A 13,679-nucleotide genomic window follows, 5' to 3' on the forward strand; every position below is an offset into this window, starting at 1 on the left:
CATCACATGGTGTAGTAATTCCCTCACAGATGGTGTTATGAGGGGCGTTACGTGGTGTAGCAATTCCCTCACAGATGGTGTTATGAGGGGCATCACATGGTGTAGTAATTCCCTCACAGATGGTGTTATGAGGGGCATCACGTGGTGTAGTAATTCCTTTACGCATCATGTTATGAGGGGCATCACGTGGTGTAGTAATTCCCTCACGGATGATGTTATGAGGGGCATCACGTGGTGTAGTATTTCCCTTACAGATGGTGTTATGAGATGCGTCACGTAGTGTAGTTATTCCCTCACAGATGGTGTTATGAGGGGCATCACGTGGTGTAGTAATTCCCGCATGGATGGTGTTATGAGGGGCATCACGTGGTGTAGTAATTCCCTCACGGATGGTGTTATGAGGGGCATCACATGGTGTAGTAATTCTCTCACAGATGGTATCATGAGGGGCATCACGTGGTGTAGTAATTCCCTCATACATGGTGTTATGAGAGGTATCACGTGGTGTAGTAATTCCCTCATAGATGGTGTTATGAGGGGCATCACGTGGTGTAGTAATTCCCTCACAGATGGTGTTATGATGGGTATTACATGGTGAGTAATTCCCACAGAGATGGTGTTATGAGGGGCATCACGTGGTGTAGCTATTCCCTCACAGAAGATGTTATGAGGGGCATCACGTGATGTAATAATTCCCTCACAGATGGTGTTATGAAGTGCATCACGTGGTGTAGTAATTCCCTCACATATTGTGTTATGAGGGGCATCACGTTGTTTAGTAATTCCCTCACAGATGGTGTTATGAGGGGCATTATGTGGTGTAGTAATTCCCTCACAGGGAGGTGTATGCGCCTACTGCAATACACGTACACCTATAGCCTGACTCACGGATCTTGAATCTCCCCTTTATGATGTCATCTTGCTCAAAATATCTCTACCTACGGTGACTATTTTTCTTTGTTTCCTATACTGTTCTCCCAACTCTACCAACTATTTCGAACTCTTTGACTATCTCACTTCGTGCCATGAGTCGTTGCTATCCACACACCCCAACACCGAGATACTCTACCTAGGGGATTTCAATGTACATCACAGTGAGTGGCTTGGCTCTGCAAGGGATGACCCAGGTGGAGCTGAGGCACTCTCTTTTTCCTTACTTAATGATTTGGAACAAATAATCAAACACCCCACACGCGTTCCTGATCGACACGATCAACTTGCTAACATTCTTGATCTTTGTTTTACCTCTAACCCCTCTCACTATTCATACTCAATTTTTGCCCCCTTAGGGTCTTCTGATCACAACCTTATTTCTATTAAATCAAACTGGGCACGACCACCTCTCCTACCCCCCTCTAAACGTCAACTATGGCACTCTCGGAGGGCAAGCTGGTAATCCTTGCGAGAATTCTTCACTGACTTTCCTTGGGATGAATGTTGCTTTTCCACTCGGGATGCCTCAGTATGTGCTGACAGCATTGCTGGGGTTATACAGGGCGGTATGAGTGCATTTATCCTATCTTCTACCAAAACTTTCACATTACAATCATGGTTTGATCGTTCCTGCTCTCTTGCTTGCAGGGTGAGAGATAGTGCATATCGAGCTATGAAACTATCTCCACCTATTACCCAAACCTCTTTCATTACTTCTAGGAATCATTGTAAGGCTATTCTTCGTAGGGCCAAGCGGAATTTTATTAAAAGAAAGACTGCTGTCCTGACTAATTCTTCCTCTAGTAAATCCTTCTGGTCCGTAGCTAAAAACATCTGTAACAACTTCTGCATGCCTTCTTTTCCTCCCCTCATCCGTCCTAATAACTCTATAGCCAACTCTCCCCCTGAAAAAGCCAACCTCTTTGGCACCTTATTCTCCTCTAATTCCACCTTAGACGATTCCCACTCTACCCCTCCTACCCCTGCACCTCCTACTGAACCTATGCACTTTCCTATATTCTCCACTTGCAGGGTTGCCGGTGTGTTATCCAGGTTGGATGTGAGTAAGGCGCATGGACCGGACGGAATACCCCCTCGTGTTCAGAGGGAGTGTGCTGAAGCCCTGGCCCCTGTGCTTGCTCGCCTCTTTTGCCTTTGCCTCAATACCAAAACTTTTCCTTCATCTTGGAAACATGCCTTGGTTCAGCCCATCCCAAAGAAGGGTGACCATTCTAATCCCTCTAACTATCGCGCCATTGCCCTAACTTCATCCCTCTCTAAGATTTTCGAAACTTTCTTGAACTCCCATTTTCTCCGCCACCTTGAACGCCTTTCTCTTTTGTCGGATCACCAGTATGGCTTTCGCCAGGCGAGATCTACTTTTGATCTGCTCTCCTATTGCACCCATCTTTGGTCATCCTCTCTTAGGGATTATGGGGAAACTTTTGTCGTGGCCCTCGACATCTCCAAAGCATTTGACAGGGTATGGCACAAGTCTTTGCTATCTAAACTTCCCTCTTTTGGTTTCTCTCCCCCACTTTGTTCTCTCATCTCTAGCTTCCTTGAGAATCGATCCATGGCAGTTGTTGTCGAGGGATCGATTTCTCGCTCTTTCTTCACCAATAGTGGCGTCCCACAGGGTTCTGTTCTTTCACCAACTCTCTTTCTTCTTTTTATCATTGATTTACTTCACACTACAACTAATTCTATCCATTCTTACTCCGATGATTCTACTCTTCACTCTTCCTCACATTTTCCCCTTCCTCCTAACTCTCAAACTAGATCTGTTTCTAGAACTGATATCATTACTTCTATCAACGCGGATCTGTGCAGCATCTCTGAATGGGGGAGATACAAACTTGGTTAAGTTCAATAGTAACAAAACTCAATATTTACCAATTACACTTTGTAAAGTAGACGATCTCCCACCAATTACATTTCAGGACGCTATCATCCCCCCAAATTCTGAAATAAATATGTTAGGCCTCACCATTTCCTCCAATATGTCCTGGAAATCACACATCGTTAGTATAACTAAAGCTGCCTCCCGAAAGTTGGGAATGCTGTACAGATGCCGCGGCTACTTCACTCCAGAGTAGTTGCTCCAAGTATATAAGGGATTCATTCGTCCTAACTTGGAGTACTGCTCTCATATCTGGGATGGCTCTTCTTCTGTCCAATTATTAGATAGGGTGGAATCAAAGGCATTTCGTCTTATTAACTCTCCTCCTTTAGTCGACAATCTATCTCCCCTTTCTCTTCGCCGCAATATTGCTTCACTCTCTCTCTTTTACAGGTACTTTAACGGGCAATATTCAGTGGATTTGGCATTCTGTGTACCGCCGGCAAGGCCGTGGGTTCGTAACACACGTCTTGCCCGCGGTGCCCACCATTTCTCTGTGGATGTCGGTCACACGAGAATAACCCGTTATAGTACCTCCTTCTTTCCACACACAGCCAAACTGTGGAATGCTCTGCCTTCTTCTGTGATTCCATGCTCTTACAATCTGTCTCACTTTAAAAAGCTGGTTTTCCGGCATCTTCGTGGTGTAGATTAATACGGTATAACCTTTTTTTCTATATTTTCAATTTCTTTCCGTTCTTTTTTTTTCGCCCCCCAGGCTCCGTTGAGGGTCGTTTGACCTGTGCCCGGGTGGGCTAATTCCCGTAAAAAAAAAAAAAATATATGGTGTAGTAATTCCCTCACAGATGGTGTTATGAGGGGCATCACGTGGTGTAGTAATTCCCTCACAGGTGGTGTTATGAGGGGCATCACGTGGTGTAGTAATTCCCTCTCAGATGATGTTATGAGGTGCATCACATGGTGTAGTAATTCCCACAGAGATGGTGTTATGAGGGGCATCACCTGGCGTAGTAATTCCCTTAGAGATGGTGTTATGAGGGGCATCACGTGATGTAATAATTCCCTCACAGATGGTGTTATGAAGTGCATAACGTGGTGTAGTAATTCCCTCACAGATTGTGTTATGAGGGGCATCACGTGGTGTAGTAATTCCCTCACAGATTGTGTTATGAGGGGCATCACATGGTGTAGTATGTTTATGTGTGTGTGTCTTTGTGTGTGTGTGTGTGTGTGTGTCTGTGTGTGTGCTTGTGTGTGTATGTGTGTGTGTGTGTGTATGTGTGTATGTGTGTGTGTGTTTGTGTGTGTGAGTGTGTTTGTGTGTGTGTGTGTGTGTGTGTGTGTGTGTGTGTGTGTGTGTGTGTCTGTCTGTCTGCGTGCGTCTGTGTGTGTATGTGTGTTTGTGTGTGTATGTGTGTGTGTAATAATAAATAAATAATAATAATAAACGGTTTATTAATAGAGTTGCAGCAGGTGGCTGAAAATATACAGACTTACATTTGATTTAGACATAATGATATAATATGCATTGAATATATTTACAGGGCTGTACAGTACATAAATGAGGAGTTGTTTATTATTTTAACAATAGATGGGATGGTGCTGTTCTTATATTTATCGGTGTGGGCTCTTATGGGCTGAATTTTGTTGTAGTGGTGGAATGCGCGAGGTGGGTAGGGGGCTGCCTGTGGCAGGAGGTGGCGATGAGAAGGATGGTGCATTAGTTGGCTGCCAAACCTTTCCAGTGCTTGGTGGTGGAGGTCACTGAGGGATGGCATTTCCAGGGTGGAGAGAGCATTGTTGTAGCCGGAGTATTCTGCGCCGAGTATGATTCTGCATGCCCTTTTCTGTACCTTCTCTAGCTAAAGTTGTTGGGTGGAGTAGAGATAAGACGACCAGGCTGGTGTCACATACGTTAGTTTGGGGAGAATAAAGGCGTTGTAGATAGTCCTCAGCTCTGGCGTGGGTGTCCCAAGTGACCTAAGTCGTCGTAGCATGTAGAGACGGTACGAGGTTGCCTTGACTGTGTTATTTACATTGACCTTCCAGTCAAGTTTGTTGTCTATTGTTACACCCAGGAGTTTAGCAGACTGCACCAGCTGGAGAGGATGGGAACCCACTGTGACTGCTGGGGCTTGCACTGGAGTGGTGGCGTTATTGATGTGCATGACTACGGTTTTGGTGTGGTTGATGGTGACATTGTTCTCCATAGTCCATGCCTGTAGCCTGTCCAGTGTGCCTTGTAGCGATGAGTAGTCTGGTGCGGTGTTGTCGACTGAAACCCCCATAGTGCAGTCATCCACATATTTCCACCTGTGAGGAGTGTCCGATAGAGCGTTGTTGATTAGGATGAGTAAGCACAATGGTCCCATCTTGGTCCCTTGGGGAACACAGCATGTAAGGTATTGGAATGTGGAGACCGAGCCCTGATACCTCACTGCCTGGCGACGTCCACTCAAGAGATCAGTGAGCCATGAGTACAGGTTGGTGGGCAGCCCTAGTGCAATAGCCTTGTTGATAACAGTGCACTGATCAACACGGTCAAAGGCCTTCCTGAAGTCAACAAGGGCAATGGCCAGTGATATCTTACGTTTCTGCAGGTTTTTGTGTAAAAAATCCAGAAAGCTCACCAAGCAGTGTGATGTAGAGGAGGTCCTCATATTGCCAAATTTGCTGTGGATCAATTGACTGATAGATTCTGGCAAATGCTCACTCAAAAACAAAGTCCTCAGAAAGTAGACTGGGTATGGGGGTAATGGCAACTGGCCTGAGGTCGTTAGGGGACTGTGGTGTGGTAGCCTTGGGGATGGGGGTTGACAAATGCGGTTTTCCATTCATTAGGGCATTTGCTTTGTCTGAGGGATGCATTAATAATAGAACAGAGGGGGGTGGCAAGTTCGACTGCAAACTTCTTGTATATTTTGATTGGGAGGTCAATTGGGGTCGTGGAGCATTTGGATTTAAATTTCAGGAGTTTGTTGGCGATTTCATATGGTTGGACACTGGGAGGGGGGGGAGGGGGAAGGTAAGTAAGCCGGGAGGAGAGTGAGGTCAAGACTGGGTAAGGTATGACATATGGTAGCAAAATGGTTATTAATTATCTCAGCTGCCTCCTCACTAGGTAAATGTGAGATGAAAGGAAGTGTGGGAGACTGATGGTTGAGACCACAGAGATCTTTTACCTTGGAGTACCACTGACCGATGCCGACTTCCTTGAGGCCGTGCACTTTCCTGGGATAATAAGTCTTCTTGGCCGACTTGATTTCCCTGATGACCTGGTTACGTAGACTTTTGTACAGGCGGTTGTTGGTGTAGTATGCCTTGTTGCGCTGCTCAATAAGTCTTTTTATGCCGGGCGTAATCCATGAGACATCATCGGGGTGGATGCTCAGCGTTTTTGGTTGGAAAGAAGTGGTGGTAGGCTTTGATGATAGTTTCCAGGTAATTATCCCACTTGTTCTGCACATCGTCTACCGTGATCACTTCAGTCCACTGATACCGGGTTATCCATTGTCCAAAACGCTGCATAGCAGAGTCGGGGGTGGGTCGGTAAGTCGCGGTGGTGAAAAGGTGGGGGTAGGTGACCACAGTAGGGACAGGTAGGGGCTGCGTCCCACGGGAGGCAGCGGCTGGGGGGGAAGATAGTGGTTACCGAGATCAGTCATAATGAGGTCAAGGGTGGCATTGCCATGTGTGGGAAAGTCAACTATTTGTGTAAGGTGGAGGTGTTGGGTGATGTCACTGATGTCTAACTCATTGAAGTCACCGCATATCACTAGTTTAGCACATGGAAATCTGGATCTCAGGGAGTCAGCAGTGTCTATAATATGAGTAATCAGTACATTGGCGGTTGGTGCGCGGGGGGGATGATAGCATACACAGACAATGAGGGAGGCAAGCTGGCGGGGGTGGGAGGTATAATAATAATAATAATAATAATAATAATAATAATTAACGGTTTATTGAAAGAGCATAGCAGCAAGAAGGCTGAAAATATACATTTACAAAATTGGGGAATGGTTTTCGATTTACAAATAATATACAAGTAACATAAGTGATACAAATAAGATATATAATAACTAGATGGGGAAAAGCTCTAACTACAGGGCATTTCAAGATAGTGACAGTGCATGAAGTAGGATTTACTGGGAGTGAATACACTGGTTTATTACAAGTTATTGGTAATTTTTACAATGGTTGGGAATGGGCTGTTCTTATAGCGATCAGTTCGTGTACGTATGGGCTGGATGCGGTTGTGGTGTCGAACAGCAATTCTCGGGCTAGGGATCTCAGGTGGTAGTAGGAGCCGTTGTCGAGGATGGTGCAGAAGCTTCTTACCAAATTTGCAGATGAGGTCGTGGTGATGGTCAGTGAGTGTCGAAAGGGTCAGTGTGTTGAGCCCTTCTTGATATGTGGAGTAGGAAGGGGAGAGAATAATCTTGCATGCCCTCTTTTGCACTTTTTCTAGGTGTTTACGTTGTGTGGCATTTAGGGAGGAAGACCAGGTGGGGGAGGCATAGGTGAGCTTGGGAAGTAGGAATGTTGGGTAAACACTGAGGAGCTCGGGTGTAGGAACTCCGAGGGACTTGAGTCGGCGGAGGAGGTGGAGACGGAAACTGGAGGACTTGACAACTTCACTTACGTGTGGTTTCCAATTTAGTTTGTTGTCTATGGTGACGCCGAGGAGCTTAGTGGAATCTAAAACCTGGAGTGTGTTGGGACCTAAAGTAATAGAAGGGGGTGGGACAATGTCGGAGGAGAGGTTGATGTGCATAACCATGGTCTTGGTATGGTTGATGGTGAAGTGGTTGTTGGTGGCCCAGTTTTGGAGACTGTTCAATAAATCCTGAAGGGCGGTATAGTCGGGAGCAGAATTGTTGACGCTGATCCCAATTTTGGAGTCGTCGACATATTTCCAGCGAGCAGGGTTTTCTCTTAGGACATCATTGATAAGCATAAGGAAGCAGAGTGGTCCTATCTTGGTGCCTTGGGGGACGCCACAGGTGAGGACTGAAAGGTGGAGACAGCCCCTCGGAAGCGTACAGCTTGGCGTCGGTCACTGAGGAAGTCTGTAAGCCATGGTATAAGCTCGAGGTCAATAGCTTTGTTGATGATTAAATTATGGTCGACTAGGTCGAATGCTTTAGTGAAATAAATGAAGGCGACAGCTACAGACGTTTTTCGTTTCTCGAGATGGCGGTATATGTAATCGAGAAAGCTGACAAGACAGTGAGTGGTGGAGGAAGTTTTCATATTGCCAAAATGCTGAGGGTCTATGACTCCTGCAATATCAGCATAAGCCCAGTCGAACACAAAACTTTCACAGATTAGGCTGGGTATTATGGTGATTGCAATAGGTCGTAGCTGATTTAAGGATTGTGGGCTGATTGACTTGGGCACTGGTGATACATAAGAGGTCTTCCAGTCAGTTGGGCATCTGTCTTGACTGAGAGAAGCATTGATGATGGAGCATAGGGGCTTAGCATGCTCCGGGGAGAACTCCTTGAAGAGTTTCATTGGTAAGTTAATGGGGGTGGTAGAGGGTTTTAACTTTAGTTTGTCCAGACATTTTGCTACTTCAAATTCTTCTACTAAGTCAGTGGCAAAGGGGGCTGGTAGGTAAGCAGGGAGAGTGGTTGTGTCAAGCCGGGGGAGCGTCTGGCATATAGTAGCGAAATGGTTATTTGATTGCTCAGCTGTGTCAACATTAGTGAGATGGCTAAGGAAGGGGAGGGGGTGTGTCTTATTGTTTAGTCCACAGAGTTCTTTAAGCTTACCATACCATTGACTGATGTTGGTCTGCTTCAGGTGTTGCAATTTGGTTGGGTAGTGAGACTTCTTTGCAGTACGTATTTCGTGGATAACTCGGTTGCGAAGGGACCTATAGCGGATGTGGTCATTGAGATAAAAGGCTGTCTCTCTGTTGCATAAGTCTTTTGATCCGAGGTGTGATCCAGGGTAAGTCAGCTGGGTGAGATCTGACGGACTTCTCGGGGAAGAAGTGGTGGTGAGCTTCCGTGGTGGTGTTGGTATAATTTTTCCATTTGGTTTCCACGTCATCCACGCTAAGTACTTCAGTCCAGGGATGGTGAACTATCCACTGCCCGAAGAGACGCACTGCAGAGTCAGTAATCGGCCTGTAGGTCTTGATGTAGGGTCTCTGTACTTTCGTGGTAGTGGCAGCTGGGGATCAGAGCACTGATAAGTGTGTGCTACACCCGATAGGAAGCATTGGTTGAGGTGTTTGGTACTGGTCCGCTAAGTCAGTTAAGATAAGGTCAAGGGTATTTTGACCGTGTATGGGGAAGTTTACAACTTGTGATAGTGACAGGTGGTCCTGGATATCAGTGGTGTCAATTTCATTATAATCCCCGCATATTACTAACTTGGCACATGGGTACCTGACTCTGAGGTGGTCTGAGGTGGTAATGAGATGATTGATAAGAGTGTCTCTGTTGGGTGAGCGAGGCGGATGGCATGACACACAGATTATGATAGAAGCAGAGTGTGGCAAGGGTGGGCCCTTGGCACAACACGTACCCATATTGCTTCCACATCTGCTGGGACTTGAACATCCAGGCGTCACTGGCGTAGGTCATCTTGACAGAAGAGGGCAACGCCCCCTCCTCGTCTATGTGAACGAAGGTGATGAAAGAGTTGATATCCCTCAATATGACACGTTTCAGGCACAATTTGCCAAGCCTTACATATGGCAACGACGCTCGCGACGGATGACCTGACTGTAGTTGCCAGCTCGTCAAACTTGTTTGCTAGGTAAGTGACGTTGGATAGCAGTAGAGACGGGAGGTCATACCATATCCGTGGAACTTCAGTGTAATGGTACGGTTTGTCAAGGGTGGGTTTCTCCGGTTTCCTAGTGGAGGTTACGGTCCTAATGGGCTTATGTGTATGACGGCCCTACCTACGGCTGCGTGCGTGGAATATGTTCAGTGACTTGAGTCCCGATAACACTGCCATCAGGATAACCGTTCCCACGCTTTAGATCAGTGGTTCTCAACCTTGTTTGCCCCATGCACCCCTTTCACCATATGTCAGAATGTCATTCACCCCTCCTTTCCAAGATTGTCTGCCTCAAAAAGTGCATTCCAAATAATATGCACATAATACTGAAAATCCTTTATTTTTTCCATATTAGTACATATACATTTACAATTTTACATGGATTATTTTTATAGTGGAGTTTTACAAATTAAATGCCAATTGAAAATGTTGATGGATTTATAAAACTTGAATAAAAGTAAAATAGTTTTTTTTTATTTATAATGAATTACTTAACAGACCAAACTGAAGCATATGCAATAAACAAAAGTTCAATAGAATACCAGGATATTGTAAATTTGTAATTAATTTTATTCAGATGAAGATTACAGTCAATGAGAAACCTGTGATTGTTTTTTCTTCGCCAATTCTGGGATACGCGGAGGAGTGCTTGAAAGGGCACAACGCAGGTCATTTTCTACCTCTAATCTACTACGTTGCTTCGTTTTAATTTGCAACAGAGTTGAAAAGCCTGACTCACAAAGATATGTCGACACAAACGGAAACAATGCACGGATAGCTCTTTCTGCCACTTTTGGGTAGGAATCGCACATTAAGGGCCAAAATTCTGTGATTGATTTCTCATCGAACATATCTCTTGCTCCCGAATCAGTTTCCCCCCTGAAAACCTGAATTCCCCTCCTGGGGGGAATTCCCCCCTGGTTGAGAACCCCTGCTTTAGATGGTCCAGAGTGCGTCGGGAGTAAGTGAATGGTAGCCATCTGTTGATATCTGTTGTGGACGGACGGAAGTGTTTGTCCCCGGTGGCCATAAACTCACTGGCGGCACTTTGAGGACCACTGACACTGGTAGACATCTGTTAATATTTGTCGGTCGTAAAGACCGTGGGTCCTTGTCCCTGGCGTTTGGGTCGCCGACACAGTTTTCACGATATATGTAAACACCGCGGTGGTCCTTGTCACTGGCACTTTGAAGGTGACCGATAAAGTGCCCACTGTCTGGCTTTTCCTTGGGATGCACTATCGGAACACCGTATGATAATCACTTATTGCACTGATCACTCGGGGTATACCAGGGTGCAGGGCCAACCGGCTCGGCCTGCACGCCAAAACCCGGGGCCCCTACAGGGTATGTCTTGTCTCACTGGTGGTTGCAGGTGTGTGGTCACGTGGCCAGGACAGTAGCTTGGGGCGATGCAGGTGTGCTCCAGCCTTCAGATTAGGTCAGTAGACGCCGTGAAGTGAGGTTAGGTAAAGCCGGGATGTGAGGTCAGGTTAGGCCGGGTCCAGTCACACTCAGTATTACACTGCAGTGCTTTTGTGCTTTTCCTTGAGTGCACTATAGAACACTGCTAGGTAATCAATCGTTCACTAATCACTAGAATGTTTTGCTGAATAGATCCCGGTGTAGTAAGGCTGGTAGGATGTTGGGATATAACAGGGGGAGGGGGCAGGGCCAAATAGACTCGGCCTGGCTGCTAAAACCGGGAGCGCCTTCGTGACATGTCTTGTCTCGCCGACGGTTGACAAGTGTGTAATAATAATAATAATAATAATAATAATAATAATAATAATAATAATAATAATAATAATAAACGGTTTATTAATAGAGTTGCAGCCGGTGGCTGAAAATATACAGACCTACATTTGATTTAGACAAAATTATATAATATGCATTGAATACATTTACAGGGCTGTACAGTACATTAATCAGGAGTTGTTTGTTATTTTAACAATAGATGGGATGGTGCTATACTTATATCTATCAGTGCGGGCTCTTATGGACTGAATTTTGTTGTAGTGGCGGACTGCGCGAGGTGGGCGGGGGCTGCAGGTGACAGGAGGTGGCGATGACGAGGATGGTGCATTAATTGGCTGCCAAACCTTTCCAGTGCTTGGTGGTGGAGGTCACTGAGGGATGGCATTTACAGGTTGGAGAGAGCATTGGTGTAGCTGGAGTATTCTGCGCCGAGCATGATTCTGCAGGCCCTTTTCTGTACCTTCTCTAGCTGACGTTGTTGGGTGGAGTTGAGAGAAGACGACCAGGCTGGTGACGCATACTTTAGTTTGGGGAGAATAAAGGCGTTGTAGATGGTCCTCAGCTCTGGCGTGGGTGTCCCAAGTGACCTAAGTCGTCGCAGCATGTAAAGACTGTACGAGGCTGCCTTGGCTGTGTTATTTACATGGGCCTTCCAGTCAAGTTTGTTGTCTATTGTTACACCCAGGAGTTTGGCAGACTGCACCAGCTGGAGAGGATGGGAACCCACTGTGACTGCTGGGGCTTGCACTGGAGTGGTGGCGTTATTGATGTGCATGACTACGGTTTTGGTGTGGTTGATGGTGACATTGTTCTCCGTAGTCCATGCCTGTAGCCTGTCCAGGGTGCCTTGTAGCGATAAGTAGTCTGGTGCGGTGTTGTCCACTGAAACCCCCACAGTGCAGTCATCCACGTACTTCCACCTGTGAGGAGTGTCCGATAGAGCGTTGTTGATCCGGATGAGTAAGCACAGTGGTCCCATCTTGATCTCCTGGGGAACACCGCAGGTGAGGTGTTGGAATGTGGAGACCGAGCCCTGATACTTCACTGCCTGGCGACGTCCACTCAAGAAATCAGTGAGCCATGAGACCGGGTTGGTGGGCAGCCCTAGTGCAATAGTGTGTGTGTGTGTGTGTGTATGTGTGTATGTGTGTGTGTGTGTGTGTGTGTTTAATAATGAATGATAATAATAATAATAATAATAAACGGTTTATTGAAAAAGTTCTGCAGCCCGAAGGCTGAAAATATACATCAATGACTTATTACATACATTGGTGGTTTAACAAAAGCCTTCATTAGAGAAAGGTGAAGGAACATACAGTGAACATGCAGATTAATGTTTACAGTGGAGGTTACGTAGATCATGTGCGCTGAGGTGTTGAACAGCAGACACGTAGTGTAGTAACTCCCTCACAGATGGCGTTATGAGGGGCATCACGTGGCGTAGTAGTTCCCTCACAGGTGGTGTTATGAGGGGCTTGACATGGTGTAGTAATTCCCTCACAGATGGTGTATGAGGGGCCTGATGATGTAGTAATTCCCTCACAGATGTTATGAGGGGCCTGATGTGGTGTAGGAAATCCCTCACAGATGGTGTTTGTGTGTATGTGTGTGTGTGTGTGTCTGTTTGTGTGTGTGTGTGTGTGTGTGTGTGTGAGATATAGGAATTCGATAAAGGAGTATTGTTTTACAGCTTTAACACGTTATTGTGGTTTATGTGACAGGTGATGGACACAGAGGGACGAGGTATCGTTCATTAGCTGCATCAGTGTGGTCTGTTACAAACGTCTTTTTTATTGTTAATTAATCAGTCAGTCACTCTGCCAATCACTTAGTCAGTCAGTCAATTAGTTATTCAATTAATCTAGTTAGTCAGACTTTGAGTCAGTAAAGTCATTCTATCAATTGCATGTACATAGTCAGTCACTTAGTCAGTCAATCACTTACTGAGTCAGTAAACCAGTTAGTCAATCATTAGTCAGTCATTCAGCCAATCAATCTAGTCAATCAGGCTGTCAATCATTCAGTTAGTCATTCATTAAGTCAGTCAGTCAGTCAGTCAATCATCTCAGTCAGGAGGGATAGATGTAAAGCTGGGACGCACCTAAACACAGGTGTCACTTGACCCAGCAAGACATTATACAAACACCTTGTTAATTATCCATGCAAGTCTCAGGTTATCTGCTCACACATGAACAGTACATGAGACGGTTCCTGCCCTAGACAATTGTCACCCATCTTAAGGATACTTACTAGTATTCAGAAAGCGACCCACCTTGCTGTTTTTTTTTTTTTTTTACTAATCATACGTGATTCGGTTCGGGTT

This window comes from Homarus americanus, unplaced genomic scaffold (assembly GCF_018991925.1).
Source record: "Homarus americanus isolate GMGI-L3 unplaced genomic scaffold, GMGI_Hamer_2.0 scaffold51859, whole genome shotgun sequence".
NCBI lineage: Eukaryota > Metazoa > Arthropoda > Malacostraca > Decapoda > Nephropidae > Homarus > Homarus americanus.